This window comes from Mesoplodon mirus (assembly GCF_964341445.2).
Source record: "Mesoplodon mirus genome assembly, chromosome: 9".
Lineage (NCBI taxonomy): Eukaryota > Metazoa > Chordata > Mammalia > Artiodactyla > Ziphiidae > Mesoplodon > Mesoplodon mirus.
The window spans coordinates 82,145,163-82,161,874 of record NC_138985.1 but is presented as its reverse complement, the minus strand read 5'-3'; the positions used below and the strand labels follow the sequence as shown (position 1 = coordinate 82,161,874).

The 16,712-nt window shown below is 37.0% G+C and overlaps 1 protein-coding gene across 2 annotated transcripts in view; it reads left to right on the top strand.

Moving 5' to 3' along the window:
- The window catches only part of TFEC (transcription factor EC), a 662,156-nt gene that overhangs the window by 325,368 nt on the left and 320,076 nt on the right, over positions 1–16,712 (top strand). The window lies entirely within an intron of this gene.

Here is a 16,712-nt window from a genome sequence, read left to right as displayed (position 1 = left end):
ACACTTCCAAAGTGCTTTCTAGGCATTTATGCAAAATCACACACACTTTCACCAATGGAATCAGACTTTCTATATTGTTTTGCAACTTCATATAAAAAATTAACAGCATCTATGGATCTGGCATGTCAGCATGTAAATTTTACTTATAACTATTTCATAGTATTTTATGGTATTGATATATCATAATTTAGTTAACCCTCAGTTGATTAGCATTTGGATAATTGCCTATCTTTTGCTTTTAAAACAATGTTCCATGAATGTTCCTATTCTTTTTTTTTTGGAACCTGTTTTGGCATTTATTTAATTTTTATGTACCAGAAGTATCAAAAAAGGGAAATGGACCTGAATATTTTTTAAATGTTTCTGACAACTTTATTGAAGTATAATTGATGTACAAAGAACTGCATATATTTAATGTGCAATTATTCAGTGAGTGTGAATATATGCTAACACCCATGATACCATACCACAATCAAGGTAGTAGACATACGCAGTACCTCCTAGAGTTTCCTTGTGTCCTTTTGGGATTTTGGTTGTAAGAACACATAATATGAGATTTACTCTCAACAAACTTTGAAGAGCACAGTACCATATATATTTTTAAAATTTATTTATTTGGTTGTGCCGGGTCTTAGTTACAGCAGGTGGGCTCCTTAGTTGCAGCTCATGGGATCCTTAGTTGTGGCATGCGAACTCTTAGTTGTGGCATGCATGTGGGATCTAGTTCCCTGACCAGGGCTCGAACCCAGGCCCCCCTGCATTGGGACTGCAGAGGCTTATCCACTGTGCCACCAGGGAAGTCCCACAATACTATATTTTTTGATGCACATGTGCAAATGTTTTTCTAGGATTGATATTTATGAGTGGAACTGCTGGCCCAAAGAGTATAAATATTTTTAATTTGCATAAATCTTGCCAATTTGGGAACCCCTTTTTTGCACTCCCACTTCTAGTTCTCACATATTTGAAATAATGTCTGACCTCTCTCCAAAATCTTTGACTGCCTTACAGACCACATTCCTAGAATAATATGGGTTTAGCAAAGGTGCCAGGGCTCTGGGTGGGGGGTCATCTAGGGTCATCACATTGAAAAATTCTGCCATCTCCATCCTTTTTTGTATACATAGATGGGTTCATAAGAACTGGAAAAAATCAGATGTGCTGTTTCCATTGTTAAATGTAAAGAATTTCACACTGTCTCTTCTACTCCTCTTGTAACTTGCTATGGATTTCAAATATAAGGAAGGTACTTTCTCTTCTCTGATGAATAATTTTGGGGGAAAATCATTTTACTTTCTATTTAGCTTACAGACATGAATACAGATATGTCGAAAAGCTTACCTTCTTTAAACATAGAATATAGATTTATTTCAAATACCATGGAATATTTATTTTTAAAAATGCCTAAAATCATTTTTAAGGTAACAAAGAAAATTCGAAATATTCCGAAGGGTAGGAATTGCTCAGGCTATATTCTCTTCTCTGAAAGCTCAATTTAGTTAGGTAAATACTAAAATTAAAAGAAAACGGTGGGCATGATTTATATTGACATGTTTGTCTACCTTAAAGATAATAAACTTTTATATGCTGTGTAACATAGCCTTGAAAAGCAATTTGTAAACATTTGTTAAAAATAGAAAAGTAGCTCTAAAGGAAAAAACAGGCATGCTTTTACATAAATTACTATCCCCGGTAGATTAAGAAGGCTAAAGGAAAATGTATATAACTTTTCTTGAATAAATTTGGCTCATTAGGGTTTGATATAAAGCAATTTTATTTTTTTCCCCATAGTTCCTTTAAGCTCAAGCTCTATTAAGTTTTTCCCCCTGATGAATGACAGCTCAGGTGGGTCACTCAGCCACAAGGAAAATCACAATTCAATAATTAAAATGCCCCGTCCAAGGCAGAAATCAGAACTCCAGATTTCATTTAAGGTGAAGCTTTCTCCCTCTCCCCAGACATGGGGAGAGGGAGGTGGAGGGTGGAGGTTGGTCTGGGAGGGATGGTCCACCCGCCACAGACTTTCTCTGTTGGGGTCTCTTTGCATCTCCAGGCATTTCTCTTGAGTGGGGGCCTTTTAAAGCTTCCCAAGCGGTAGCTCCCTCCCAGGCAACTACTTGCCTCTTGAGAAACTCAGGTATCCTTTCCCTGTTCCTTGGAAAGTATGGCTTGTGCCCAGTCCTCTGACAAAAAAGACAGCTCCAGACACTAAAAATCTCTAGGGAAGCCTCAGACACCACTTCCTCTAAAGGACATACCAACCAGGGACTTGGGATGATTCCCTCAGAGCCCTTCTCACCTGACTGAGGTGATGGGAAAGCTCTTCTTCATAGTTAGGGGAAGGGGTGGGGGACTGTTGTAGGGACACAGTGATTTAACCACGTCTCCAGCTTCTTGATAGATCACACTTGTGTTTATTTGGTGTAAGGTGGGGGGATACAAGTGAATCTTCTCTTTAATTAAACGCTTTGGCACTTCATTCTTGAGTCACTGAAGGTGTATGATCACCAGGGAATAATTCACCTTTTGTGGGGTCTGAAGCTGGTACAGTTTTGTGGGGAGGTTAAGAAAAAGAATACAAAAGAACAAATGCAAAATTAAGAATTAATGTGAATGTTTAGTAAAGTGAAAAGAAATCAGAACTTATTATCACTTTTAAAAAGCTTACAAACACCCTCAACCTCACAAAATAAAAAATAACCTTTTTATTGATGAACTGCCTGACATCTCTCTAAAATACCTTTTTCTCTAACATCTTTCACTGCATATTCTTTGATCTCCTCTTCATATGCCAATCATTTGGAAATAGATCTGTTTTCAATAGATATATTAGGAAGGTATTTCAATTTTCTCTTGGCATGGTTAACTAAAATTTGTTTTTTTATTATAATTTTAAAAGTTTCTTCCACCTTTATACTTCTTTATTGGAGCAGCATGTAAATTTTTGAAATTCTTGAAAAATTTCAGAAAACCACTATTAAATTTCTTTCATAAATGAGCTGTAAGATTTCAGGGTGTTTCCAGAGTTCTGGTAGAGCACTTAATTTTAAATACTTTGTTTTGTTTTGTTTTTGCTTTTGCTTTGGTTTTTTGTGGTATGCAGGCCTCTCACTGTTGTGTCCTCTCTCATTGCGGAGCACAGGCTCTGGACGTGCAGGCTCAGCGGCCATGGCTCACGGGCCTAGCCGCTCCGTGGCATGCGGGATCCTCCCGGACTGGGGCACGAACCCGTGTCCCCTGCATTGGCAGGCAGACTCTCAACCACTGCGCCACCAGGGAAGCCCTAAATACTTTTTTAATAGACATTATTCATTATCTGAGGACAGGCCTGTGCATGTGAAGGGGCCCAGAAGCTTAATCTTCATTAATTTGCAGTAAATCCACTGTGACCTGGTAATCTTGGAAGAACTAGTTAGGCTTGTATCATCTAGGTCATCCAGTCCCTTGATTTAGGATACAAGAACTCTCAGCACCTAGTGTATTGTTCTTAGCTTTTAGGACCTCAACTGAAACAGAGACTTTAAATGGTATTACATAATAGTGTATGACATAATAATGTATAGGAACTGAATAAGAGGATTATGCTAGTTTAAAAGACTAAATCAATCTCTGTACTCTATAGACAGAGAATAAATATCTCACCTTTCAAACATAGGACTTATAAGACATTGTGAGGGTCACAGCATCTGCCAATAATGCAATGAACTGAGAAATTCATTATATAGGGATATTAGAAAAGGTCAACCACTCATACACTGAAAACTATTTTTCTCAATAAGTCTAGGGCCATAAAGGAAATAAAAATTTATAATTACTCAGGAAATAGTATTAATGAAATCACTGCATATAAAGGTCTATTGTAACTAAAAGCAAATTGAAAGTATTATATTTGTTATTAAATAAGAAGGATCAAAATAAATAAACTATACATTAATTAATGAATTAATCAGTAGTGACTACCTCTCACAAGGATTTGCTTTGTTTTCTTTTTTTTTTCTTTTTTATTTTTTGCTTTATAACAAATTTAATCAGTTATACATATACATATGTTCCCATATCCCCTCCCTTTTGCGTCTCCCTCCCACCCTCCCTATCCCACCCCTCCAGGCGGTCACAAAGCACCGAGCTGAACTCCCTGTGCTATGTGGCTGCTTCCCACTAGCTATCTACCTTACGTTTGGTAGTGTATATATGTCCATGCCGCTCTTTCACTTTGTCACAGCTTACCCTTCCCCCTCCCCATATCCTCAAGTCCATTCTCTAGTAGGTCTGTGTCTTTATTCCTGTCTTACCCCTATGTTCTTCATGACATTTTTTTTTCTTAAATTCCATATATATGTGTCAGCATACAGTATTTGTCTTTCTCTTTCTGACTTACTTCACTCTGTATGACAGACTCTAGGTCCATCCACCTCATTACAAATAGCTCAATTTCATTTCTTTTTATGGCTGAGTAATATTCCATTGTATATATGTGCCACATCTTCTTTACCCATTCATCTGATGATGGACACTTAGGTTGTTTCCGTCTCCGGGCTATTGTAAATAGGGCTGCTATGAACATTTTGGTACGTGTCTCTTTTTGAATTATGGTTTTCTCAGGGTATATGCCCAGTAGTGGGATTGCTGGGTCATATGGTAGTTCTATTTGTAGTTTTTTAAGGAACCTCCATACCGTTCTCCATAGTGGCTGTACCAATTCACATTCCCACCAGCAGTGCAAGAGTTTTCCTTTTTTTCCACACCCTCTCCAGCATTTATTGTTTCTAGATTTTTTGATGATGGCCATTCTGACTGGTGTGAGATGATATCTCATTGTAGTTTTGATTTGCATTTCTCTAATGAGCAAAGATGTTGAGCATCCTTTCATGTGTTTGTTGGCAGTCTGTATATCTTCTGTGGAGAAATGTCTATTTAGGTCATCTGCCCATTTTTGGATTGGGTTGTTTGTTTTTTTGTTATTGAGCTGCATGAGCTGCTTATAAATTTTGGAGATTAATCCTTTGTCAGTTGCTTCATTTACAAATATTTTCTCCCATTCTGAGGGTTGTCTTTTGGTCTTGTTTATGGTTTCCTTTGCTGTGCAAAAGCTTTTAAGTTTCATTAGGTCCCATGTGTTTATTTTTGTCTTTATTTCCATTTCTCTAGGAGGTGGGTCAAAAAGGATCTTGCTGTGATTTATGTCATAGACTGTTCTGCCTATGTTTTCCTCTAAGAGTTTGATAGTGTCTGGCCTTACATTTAGGTCTTTAATCCATTTTGAGCTTATTTTTGTGTATGGTGTCTCATACTTTTACATGTCCCTATCCAGTTTTCCCAGCACCACTTATTGAAGAGACTGTCCTTTCTCCACTGTACATTCCTGCCTCCTTTATCAAAGATAAGGCGACCATATGTCTGTGGGTTTATCTCTGGGCTTTCTATCCTGTTCCATTGATCTATCTTTCTGTTTTTGTGCCAGTACCATACTGTCTTGATTACTGTAGCTTTGTAGTATAGTCTGAAGTCAGGGAGCCTGATGCCTCCAGCTCCATTTTTCGTTCTCAAGATTGCTTTGGCTATTCGGGGTCTTTTGTGTTTCCATACAAATTGTGAAATTTTTTGTTCTAGTTCTGTGAAAAATGCCAGTGGTAGTTTGATAGGGATTGCATTGAATCTGTAGATTGCTTTGGGTAGTAGAGTCATTTTCACAATGTTAATTCTTCCAATCCAAGAACATGGTACATCTCTCCATCTATTTGTATCATCTTTAATTTCTTTCATCAGTGTCTTATAATTTTCTGCACACAGGTCTTTTGTCTCCTTAGGTAGGTTTATTCCTAGATATTTTATTCTTTTTGTTGCAATGGTAAATGGGAGTGTTTTCTTGATTTCACTTTCAGATTTTTCATCATTAGTATATAGGAATGCCAGAGATTTCTGTGCATTAATTTTGTATCCTGCAACTTTACCAAATTCATTGATTAGCTCTAGTAGTTTTCTGGTAGCATCTTTAGGATTCTCTATGTATAGTATCATGTCATCTGCAAACAGTGACAGCTTTACTTCTTCTTTTCCGATTTGGATTCCTTTTATTTCCTTTTCTTCTCTGATTGCTGTGGCTAAAACTTCCATAACTATGTTGAATAAGAGTGGTGAGAGTGGGCAACCTTGTCTTGTTCCTGATCTTAGTGGAAATGGTTTCAGTTTTTCACCATTGAGGACGATGCTGGCTGTGGGTTTGTCACATATGGCCTTTATTATGTTGAGGAAAGTTCCCTCTATGCCTACTTTCTGCAGGGTTTTTATCATAAATGGGTGTTGAATTTTGTCGAAAGCTTTCTCTGCATCTATTGAGATGATCATATGGTTTTTCTCCTTCAATTTGTTAATATGGTGTATCACATTGATTGATTTGCGTATATTGAAGAATCCTTGCATTCCTGGAATAAACCCCACTTGATCATGGTGTATGATCCTTTTAATGTGCTGTTGGATTCTGTTTGCTAGTATTTTGTTGAGGATTTTTGCATCTATGTTCATCAGTGATATTGGCCTGTAGTTTTTTTGTGTGTGTGACATCTTTGTCTGGTTTTGGTATCAGGGTGATGGTGGCCTCGTAGAATGAGTTTGGAATCAAAATAAATAAACTATACATTAATTAATGAATTAATCAGTAGTGACTACCTCTCACAAGGATTTGCTTTGTTTTCTACATACACATAAGCTTTGATGTCTAGGAACTTAAAGGAATAATGTAATCAAGCATGCATTAGCCTATTTATGTGGCAATACTGGTTTAGACAAGAAGACTAAGCAGAAAGTTAGGAGAAACTATCAGGGGAAATTTTTATTTTTTGAACTTATTTTATTGGACATCTCTTGTTCACTACAGTTAGAGAAGGAAACGTGTGGGCCCCTGGAAACATGACATAAAACTTCCCATGAAAATGTTTACAATACTTTTTGATAAAAACTTCAAGTAATATTGTTATAAGAATATTGATTTCCTGTGGTTGTGATGCTATTTCTTTCTGGGTTTTAATTTAAACCAGAGATAAGATAGAAGCAGACATATTGACTATATTTTGGATTTCCATTTTTGCTTTGCATGTATTTTTATAATGCTTTCTTATTGTTTTATAATCTTGCACAGAGGTCTTGGATGGGTTTGCTTGCTCAGAGAAAAAAGTATGTCAAATGTAGATCTCTCAAGAGTATGATTTATTTTATTTTGGGGGACTTTGTTAGCTCATCACAAAAATGTTTTCAATAATAATGACACTTTCTTTTAAATTTAGACACATTGTGAAAACACTGAAATAATTGTGCTCAGAAAAAGTGTTATGCAAAAATTAGATTATTTAACAATACCCCCCTAACTTTATCCAAACCAGAAAATAGTGGTTCATGGGTTTTGAAAAGTTCTCATACATAGTTGGTGGAAGTGAAAATTGGTAAACCTTAGTGTAGTTGCCAGGATTTCTCCACCAAAATATGGAACACATTTGATAAGAATTCTTTGCGGGGCACTGATGCACTCGTGCAGAAGGCTGCAGTGGGGTCCCGAAGCCCTGGGTGCAGGCAGGCTTTTCTGCAGGGTGAGAGGTCGGTCGGAACTGTCCCTTCCTGCGCTACTTCGCTTTTCTTTGTTCCACATTGTCTGGTGTGTTTTGTCATCTCTCTCTTCCGGACTCAAGTTGTAACCACAGTCACACGACTTCGTAGCTCCCTCATCCACTCCTCATCTAGCCCCATTGGGGTCCCAGTTGTATTCCAGCAGTTCATAAATTCTTTAAATAATCCATGGACAAGCCTGCAAAAGGAAAAAAAAGATCTGTACCAAAATACTGGCATCTCATAGTCGGCAGGATACGAACCTGCATGGGGAGGCCCCAGTGGATTTCTACTACATCGCCTTAACCACCCGGCCACAATTACTGCTGATATTAACTTTGGAAATGGGATCTATGTAGAGTCTGCACACAAGTATCTACTCCAGTAACAGCCATGTGGCTGACAGGGTCTTGGTGCTCTGCTTGGGTGTCAGGTCTGTGCCTCTGAGGTGGAAGATCAGATTTCGGGACATTGGTCCACCAGAGACCTCCAAGCTCCACATAATATCAAATGGTGAAGGCTCTCCCAAAGATCTCCATCTCAATGCTAAGACCCAGCTCCACTCAACGACCAGCAAGCTACAGTGCTGGACACCCTATGCCAAAAAACAAGCAAGACAGGAACACAGCCCTACCCATTAGCACAGAGGCTACCTAAAATTAAAATAAGGTCACAGACACCGCAAAACACACCACTGGATGTGGTTCTGCCCGACAAAAGACAAGATCCAGTCTCATCCACCAGGACACAGGCACTAGTCCCCTCCACCAGGAGGCCTACACAACCAACTGAACCAACCTTACCCACTGGGGGCAGACACCAAAAACAACCGGAACTATGAATGTGCAACCTGCAAAGAGGAGACCCCAAAACCAGTAAGTTAAGCAAAATGCGAAGACAGAGAAATATGCAGCAGAGGAGGAGCAAGGTAAAAAACCACGAGACCAAACAAATGAAGAGGAAATAGGCAGTCTACCTGAAAAAGAATTCAGAGTAATGATACTAAAGTTATTCCAAAATCTTGGAAACAGAATGGAGAAAATACAAGAAACATTTAACTAGGACCTAGAAGAACTAAAGAGTAAACAAACAATGATGAAAAACACAAAAAATGAAATTACAAATTCTCTAGAAGGAGTCAACAGCAGAGTAACTGAGGCAGAAGAACAGATAAGTGACATGGAAGATAAAATAGTGGAAAAAACTACCACAGAGCAGAATAAAGAAAAAAGAATAAAAAGAATTGAGAACAGTCTCAGAGACATCTGGGACAATATTAAACACACCAACATTCGATTATAGGGATCAATCCCAGAAGAAGAAAAGAAAAAGAAAGGGACTCAGAAAACATTTGAAGCAATTAGGGTTCAAAATTTCCCTAATATGGGAAAGGAAACAGTTAATCAAGCCCAGAAAATATAGACAGTCCCATACAGGATAAATCCAAGGAGAAACATGCCACGATACATATTAATCAAACAATCAAAACTTAAATACAAAGAGAACATGTTAATAGCAGCAAGGATAAAACAACAAATAACATATAAGGGAATCACCATACAGTTAACAGCTGATCTTTCAGTAGAAACTCTGCAAGCCAAAAGGGAGTGGCAGGACATATTCAAAGTGATGAAAGGGAAAAACCTACAACCAAGATTACCCAGCAAGGATCTCATTCAGATTCGACAGAGAAATTAAAACCTTTAGAGACAAGCAAAAGCTAAGAGAATTCATCACTACCAAACCAGCTTTACAACAAATGCTAAAGGAATTTCTCTAGGCTGGAAACACAAGAGAAGGAAAAGACCTACAATAACAAACCCAAAACAATTAAGAAAATGGTAATAGGAACATGCATATTGATAATTACCTTACATATAAATGGATTAAATGCTCCAACCAAAAGACACAGACTGGCTGAATGGATACAAAAACAAGACCCGTATATATGCTGTCTACAAGAGACCCACTTCAGATCTATGGACACATACAGACTGAAAGTCAAGGGATGAAAAAAGATATTCCGTGCAAATGGAAATCAAAAGGAAGCTGCAGTAGCAATTCTCATATTAGGCAAAATAGACTTTAAAGTAAAGACTGTTACAAGAGACAAAGATGGACACTACATAATGATCAAGGGATGAATCCAAGAAGAAGACATAACAATTGTAAATATTTATGCACCCAACATAGGAGCACCTCAGTACATAAGACAAATGCTAACAGCCATAAAAGGGGAAATCGACAGTAGCACAATCATAGTAGGGGACTTTAACACCCCACTTTCACCAATGGGCAGATCATCCAAAATGAAAATAAATAAGGAAATGGAAGCTTTAAATGATACACTAAACAATAAGGACTTAATTGATCTTTATAGGACATTCCATCCAAAAACAACACAATACACTTTCTTCTCAAGTGCTCATGGAAGATTCTCCACGATAGATCATATCTTCAGTCACAAATCAAGCCTTCGTAAATTTAAGAAAACTAAAATTGTATCAAGTATCTTTTCCAAGCACAACTCTATGAGACTAGATATCAACTACAGGAAAAAGTCTGTAAAAAATACAAACACATGAAGGCTAAACAATACACTACTTAATAACCAAGAGATCACTGAAGAAATCAAAGAGAAAATAAAAAAATACCTAGAAACAAATGACAATGAAAACACGACGACCTAAAACCTATGGGATGCAGCAAAAGCAGTTCTAAGAGGGAAGATTATAACAATACAATCGTATCTCAAGTAACAAGAAACATCTCATATAAACAACATAACCTTACACCTAAAGCAGTTAGAGAAAGAAGAACAAAAAGCCCCTAAGTTAGCAGAAGGAGAGAAATCATAAAGATCAGATCAGAAATAAATGAAAAAGAAATGAAGGAAACGCTAGCAAAGATCAATAAAACTAAAAGCTGGTTCTTTGAGAAGATAAACAAAATTGATAAACCATTAGCCAGACTCATGAAGAAGAAAAGGGAGAAGACTCAAATCAATAGAATTAGAAATGAAAAAGGAAAAGTAACAACGGACACTGCGGAAATACAAAAGATCATGAGAGATTACTACAAGCAACTGTATGCCAATAAAATGGACAACCTGGACGAAATGGACAAATTCTTAGAAAAGCACAACCTTCCAAGACTGAACCAGGAACAAATAGAAAATATAAACAGGCCAATCACAAGCACTGAAATTGAGACTGTGATTAAAAAATCTTCTAACAAACAAAAGCCCAGGACCAGATGGCTTCACAGGTGAATTTTATCAAACATTTAGAGAACAGCTAACACCTATCCTTCTCAAACTCTTCCAAAATACAGCAGAGGGGGAACACTCCCAAACTCATTCTATGAGGCCACCATCACCCTGATACCAAAACCAGACAAAGATGTTACAAAAAAAGAAAATTACAGACCAATATTACTGATGAATATAGATACAAAAATCCTCAACAAAATACTAGCAAACAGAATCCAACAGCACATTAAAAGGATCATACACCTTGTTCAAGTGGGGTTTATCCCAGGAATGCAAGGATTCTTCAATATACGCAAATCAATCAATGTGATACAGCATATTAACAAATTAAAGGATAAAAACCATATAATCATCTCAATAGATGTAGAAAAAGCTTTTGACAAAATTCAACACCCATTTATGATAAAAACCCTCCAGAAAGTAGGCACAGAGGGAACTTACCTCAACATAATAAAGGCCACATATGGCAAACCCACAGCCAACATCATCCTCAATGGTGAAAAACTGAAACCATTCCCAGTAAGATCAGGAACAAGACAAGGTTGCCCACTCTCACCACAGTTGTTCAACATAGTTCTGGAAGTTTTAACCACAGCAATCAAAGAAGAAAAATAAATAAAAGGAATCCAAATCAGAAAAGAAGAAGTAGAGCTGTCACTGTTTGCAGACGACATGATACTATACATAGAGAATCCTAAAGATGCTACCAGAAAACTACTAGAGCTAATCAATGAATTTGGTAAAGTAGCAGCATACAAAATTAATGCACAGAAATCTCTTGCATTCCTATACACTAATGATGAAAAATCTGAAAGAGAAATTAAGGAAACACTCCCATTTATCATTGCACAAAAAGATTAAAATACCTAGGAATAAACCTACCTAAGGAGACAAAAGACCTATATGCAGAAACCATAAGACACTGATGAAAGAAATTAAAGATGATACAAACAGATGGAGAGATATATCACGTTCTTGGATTGGAAGAATGTACATTGTAAAAATGAATAAACTACCCAAAGCAATAGACAGATTCAATGCAATCCCTGTAAAACTACCAATGACATTTTCCACAGAACTAGAACAAAAAGTTTCACACTTTGTATGGAAACACAAAAGACCCCAAATAGCCAAAACAATCTTGAGAAAAAAAAACTGAGATGGAGGAATCAGACTCCTGTACTTCAGATTATACTACAAAGCTACAGTCATTAAGACAGTATGGTACTGGCACAAAAACAGAAATATAGATGAATAGAACAGGATAGAAAGCCCAGAGATAAACCCACGCACATATGTTCACCTTATCTTTGATAAAGGAGGCAAGAATATACAATGGAGAAAAGACAGCCTCTTCAATAAGTGGTGCTGGGAAAAGTGGACAGCTACATGTAAAAGAATGAAATTAGAACACTCCCTAAACCATATACAAAAGTAAACTGAAAATGGATTAAAGACCTAAATGTACGGCCAGACACTATAAAACTCTTAGAGGAAAACACAGGCAGAAAACTCTATGACAAATCCCAGCAAGATCCTTTTTGACCCAGTTCCTAGAGAAATGGAAATAAAAATAAAAATAAACAAATGGCACCTAATCAAACTTCAAAGCTTTTGCACAGCAAAGGAAACCATAAACAAGACAAAAAGACAACCCTCAGAGTGGGAGAAAATATTTGCAAATGAAGCAACTGAAAAAGGATTAATCTCCAAAATTTACATGCAGCTAATGCAGCTCAATATCAAAAAAAGAAAACAACCCAAACCAAAAATGGGCAGAAGACCTAAATAGATGTTTCTCCAAAGAAAATATACAGATTGCCAACAAACACATGAAAGAATGCTCAATATCACTAATCATTAGCGAAATGCAAATCAAAACTACAATGAGGTATCACCTCACACCAGTCAGAATGGCCATCATCAAAAAATCTACAGACAATAAATGCTGGGGAGAAAAGGGAACCCTCTTGCACTGTAGGTGGGAATGTAAATTGATACAGCCACTGTGGAGAACAGAATGGAGGCTCCTTTAAAAACTAAAAATACATGACTCTTTTTGAATTATAGTTTTCTCAGGGTATATGCCCAGTAGTGAAATGGACATATATACACTACCAAACGTAAAATAGATAGCTAGTGGGAAGTAGCCACATAGCACAAGGAGATCAGCTCCGTGCTTTATGACCACCTAGGGGGGTGGGATAGGGAGTGTGGGAGGGAGGGAGACGCAAGAGGGAAGAGATATGGGAACATATGTATACATATAACTGATTTACTTTGTTATAAAGCAGAAACTAACACACCATTGTAAAGCAATTATACTCCAATAAAGGTGTAAAAAAAAAACCACCAACAAACTAAAAATAGAACTAACATATGACCCAGCAGTCCCACTACTGGGCATATACCCTGAGAAAATTATAATTCAAAAAGAGTTATGTAACCACAATGTTCATTGCAGCTCTATTTACAATAGCCAGGACAGGGAAGTAACCTAAATGTCCATCAACAGATGAATGGATAAAGAAGATGTGGCACATATATACAATGGAATATTACTCAGCCATAAGAAGAAATGAAATCGAATTATTTGTAGTGAGGTGGATGGACCTAGAGTCTGTCATACAGAGTTAAGTAAGTCAGAAAGAGAAAAACAAATACAGTATGCTAACACATAGATATGGAATGTAAAAAAAAAAAGAAAGTTCTGAAGAACCTAGAGACCGGACAGTAATAAAGATGCAGGCGTAGAGAATGGACCTGAGGACACTGGGAGGGGAAGGGTAAGCTGAGACGAAGTGAGAGAGTGGCATGGACTTATGTATACTACCAAATGTAAAAGAGATAGCTAGTGGGAAGCAGCCGCATAGCACAGGGAGAGCAGCTCAGTGCTTTGTGACCACCTAGAGGGATGCGATAGGGAGGGTGGGAGGGAGAAGCAAGAGGGAGGAGATATGATCCCCATATCCCCATATGTATATGTATAGCTGATTCACTTCGTTATAAAACAGAAACTAACAGACCATTGTAAAGCAATTATACTCCAATAAAGATGTTAAAAAAAAAAAAAAGAATTCTTTGAGAAAAATAACCACAAGAACGATACACGATATATGACATGAGAAGCTTATTGACATGATACCCAATATACCTTACATATAACCTTAAGTTTAGGCTTTTTCTATGTTTATCCTTCAGAAATTTAAGTTGCCTTTACCATATCCAAAAGATTTATTTCAAATATCTATAAATTCAAGGTTCATTTCTTATTCCCTTAATACTTCATTAGTTTTGCCCACTAGTTTATAAATAATTCATAAAAATTACATGTTCTTTACATTTTAAACCAGATTTTAATAAATCTAGTGCCATTGTTTCTACTGTGCTCAAATAATTATTTATACTTATGTCACAGGAAGTAAACATTAGACCCAAGACCTGGACTTTTGCATGAAGAACATTTGGAGCCCCTTTCACACAACCAAATTTGAAGTAGTCCAGTAAAAAGAAGCAGAGTATGGTAGATTTTTATCTGAAATCCTGTTTTTCAGATATTCAAGAAACTTTCTATATACATTTAGTATCAGAGATAATTTATTATTTTAATGTGTTGCTAGTCCTTTCTTAATGCAAGTATCACATTTTTTTTTTTTGTAAATTTAGCATCCTTTTATAAGAAAAAGAAATTTGGGGGCATACTTATGTTTTTAAATATTCTTGATTTAACGGTAGCAATCTTGAAAAATAAATCTACAACTATTTCTTATAAACACTTCAAACTCTGAGAAAGATGAAAGCTAAACAAAGAACAATATTCTTTTGAGTCATATATTTATAAAAAAGGAACCATAAAGCACTACTGCACAGGCACACACTGCCTGGATTGCAGGTGAGGCTGATTTGAGGCTGGGGTGGTGAACGTGCTCACTGTGCTGTTCCCAGAGAGTCTCAGGACACAGCCCTCCTGACCTGGCCTGGAGGGTGAGTGTGAGTGGACCTTGCCTACAAGCCACCAGAGCACAGTGGGAATGAAACTTCCTCCATCTGGACGGCAGAGGTAGAGATGGCTCAGTGAAGAGGGTTCACAGGCTATACTTCTCCTAACTAACTTAAAAGAAAAACAAAAAACAAACAAAAAAACCCCACAATGGTGAGAAAGTTAGCAGCAGCCTAAGAAGAAAAAGGCAATCTTCTCTTCATAAATTTGGAAAGTGGCAAGCTGAGAGAGAGAGAGAGGGGAATCCTTTCAAAATATGTCATTCCTTTATGCAAAACCCTCCAATGGCTTCCCATCTTCCTCAAAGTAAAAGCCCAAGTGTCTTCTGGGGCTCCTACCACCTATCTGACCTCACAGCCAACCAGTCACCTTGGCCTCCTCACTGTGCCTTAGTTATGCCGATCACTTTCCCAGTGCGGGGCTTTTGCATTTAGATATTCTCTGCCTGGAGAGTTCTTCCCCTCAGAGCTACCTGGCTCACTTACCACCCACTTTCTTCTGGCTATGCTCTGTCACCATATCAGAAGTCCTTTTCGACCACCCTATCTAAAACAGCAAGCCCTATAACTCTCTATTATGCTTCATTTTTCTTCATCACATTTATACACCCGACTTATGTATGTTTTGTTATTTATTCATTGTTATCTCATTCCCATTAGAAGGTAATCTTCATGAGGCAGAAGCTTTGTTAATTTTTTTTTCACTGATGTAAACCTAAAATGGTTCTTGCCACAGAATTGACACAAAAAAATATGTGTTGAATAAATGAGTAAATTCTGATGTGGCACAAAGTTCTAACCCTGTTTCCATTCTGCAGAAACAATACTCAGTTAATATTGTGAATCCACAACATCGTGACATTCTCACCAACTTCTTCTACATAGAGGGAAGTGGATTGAGGAGGCATCCTTGGAAAGTCAAGAGATAAATACAGGAAACATTTTGAGTGCATAAGCTCTCACTGCAAGATCTCAGCAAAGGCAAGAGTTGGGCATTTCCAGGAATGTGTACTAAGTGGATAGAGCAGAAGAAGGTTGCAGGAGTGAATGCATCCCTGGCTGGGTGCAGGGACCCTGCTAAAGTATCTTTAGTAATGGTATTTCAGGAGGGAAAAAAAGTATGTGACTTCATTTAAGCATTTCTTCCTTGGTACCTTCAGTATACAGAAAATAGAAAGAGAGATTCAGATCTCAAAATTCAGATCTTTAAGTGTCATACCAAGAGATAAGGAGAGTGGCTATCAAATAGATTTTACTATACAATATCCACATTGTCATGTTACAAAAGAACAAGATGTAGAAATGTGATCCATCAAACAATAGCTGGATAAATCTACGTGTAGATGAGGAACAAGGTATGCAAGAGACAAAATGATGAGCTCAGTCTGGAGAAGAAAACCAGAGAATGGAAGACAATTTATGTGAGTGCCTTGAATTTATTTAAAAAAAAAAAACCTTGCAAAAGTATGAATTCAAAAATAATTATGTAAGATGACATTAAAATAATAAAACAGTAAGATGACATTAAGGGGGAGATTACTACACTAAGTAAGCAAATTGTTAACCACAACACTACTGGACAATTAATAAAATGGAAAAAGCAATATATACAGCTGGAAATCTAAATTCTGGTACAGTGAAAATTTTTATTTATTTAATTAATTTATTTATTTTCAGTAGCTCAGTTTAATGATGAAATATTGAAAACTCATGACTTGCACTCACTGGGAGAAGAATAGCAACATAAACCTAAAAAACTTATAATAAAACAAAGGGCTATAATGAAGTAGAAAACAAAAACTTATAGGGAAGATAAGTAATTTTTCAAAGATCCTCATAATTAATA